Genomic DNA, 1547 nt, shown 5'->3' with positions numbered 1-1547 from the left:
CCACTAGATTGTAAGCTCCCTAAGGACAGGAACCTTGCCTTCTATTCTGATTTTACTCTCATCCACTCAATTATCATCATCATCATCAATCGCATTTATTGAGCGCTTACTGTGTGCAGAGCACTGTACTAAGCGCTTGGGAAGTTCAAGTTGGCAACATATAGAGACAGTCCCTACCCAATAGTGGGCTCACAGTCTAAAAGGGGGAGACAGAGAACAAAACCAAACATACTAACAAAATAAAATAAATGGAATAGATATGTACAAGTAAAATAAATAAATAAATAGAGTAATAAATATGTACAAACATATATACATATATACAGGTGCTGTGGGGAAGGGAAGGAGGTAAGATGGGGGATGGAGAGGGGGACGAGGGGGAGAGGAAGGAAGGGGCTCAGTCTGGGAAGGCCTCCTGGAGGAGGTGAGCTCTCAGTAGGGCCTTGAAGGGAGGAAGAGAGCTAGCTTGGCAAATGGGCAGAGGGAGGGCATTCCAGGCCCGGGGGATGACGTAAATCATCGTAAATATGATGTAAATCATATTTATCGAACTCTTACTGTTTGCAGAGCACTGTACTAAGTGGTTGGAAAGTACAACTCAGCAACAAAGAGAGACAGTCCCTGCCCACAACGGGCTCACAGTCTAGAAGGGGGAAGACAGACATCAAAACAAGTAAACAGGCATCAACAGCATCAATATAAATAAATATAATTATATATATATATGTGTATATATATATATACACATACACACATCGGAACAAGTAAACAGGCACTAATATAAATACATAGAATTATAGATATGTACATATATGCAAAAGTGCTGTGGGATGGGGAGCGGGGCATAGAGCAAAGGGGGCTAGTTGAGGTGATGGGGAGTGGAGGGGGAGCTGAGGAAAAGGGGGGGCTCTCCCAGACACCTAATTAATGCAACAGATGTTCAATAACTACCACTGATTGATGGATTGATTTTCCTGTAAAATCATCATCATCACTACTTTTATTTACTGAGCACTCTGCTAAGTAATAATAGTAATTATGGTATTTGTTAAGCACTTACTATGAGCCAGGCACCATACTAACCTCTAAGTGTTTAGGAGAATACAACAGAGTTGATAAAATCCCTGTCCACAATATGCTTACAGTCTAGAGGGGGAGACAGACATTAACATAAAGAAATAATTTATAAATCCCCCCACATAAACTCTTGGGTTATGAAAGCAATGTTCTCTCAGTAAAGTTGAAAAACAACACAAGGATATCTCAGTATCGAAATAGGTGCACATTTCTAAGATGCATAGTGAGCTCCAGCTACCAGACTGACATTATACAAATAGTGTGGAGAGAGCAGGATGGGGAATAATTTAGGCAGATCCAATCAACTCCACTGAAACAAAATTCATTTTATGACAATCTTGAGAAAAGCGCTTTTGGAGCGGCTGAGTTCAAAGCGGCTCCAGGAGTCCCAAACTCGGCATTATTTTCAGGGTAGAACCTAACCCCGAAGGCATCGCTTGCTGACCCGCCTTTCAGAGCTCTTCCACGCA

This window comes from Tachyglossus aculeatus, chromosome 7 (assembly GCF_015852505.1).
Source record: "Tachyglossus aculeatus isolate mTacAcu1 chromosome 7, mTacAcu1.pri, whole genome shotgun sequence".
NCBI lineage: Eukaryota > Metazoa > Chordata > Mammalia > Monotremata > Tachyglossidae > Tachyglossus > Tachyglossus aculeatus.
This window is presented reverse-complemented; position numbering follows the sequence as displayed.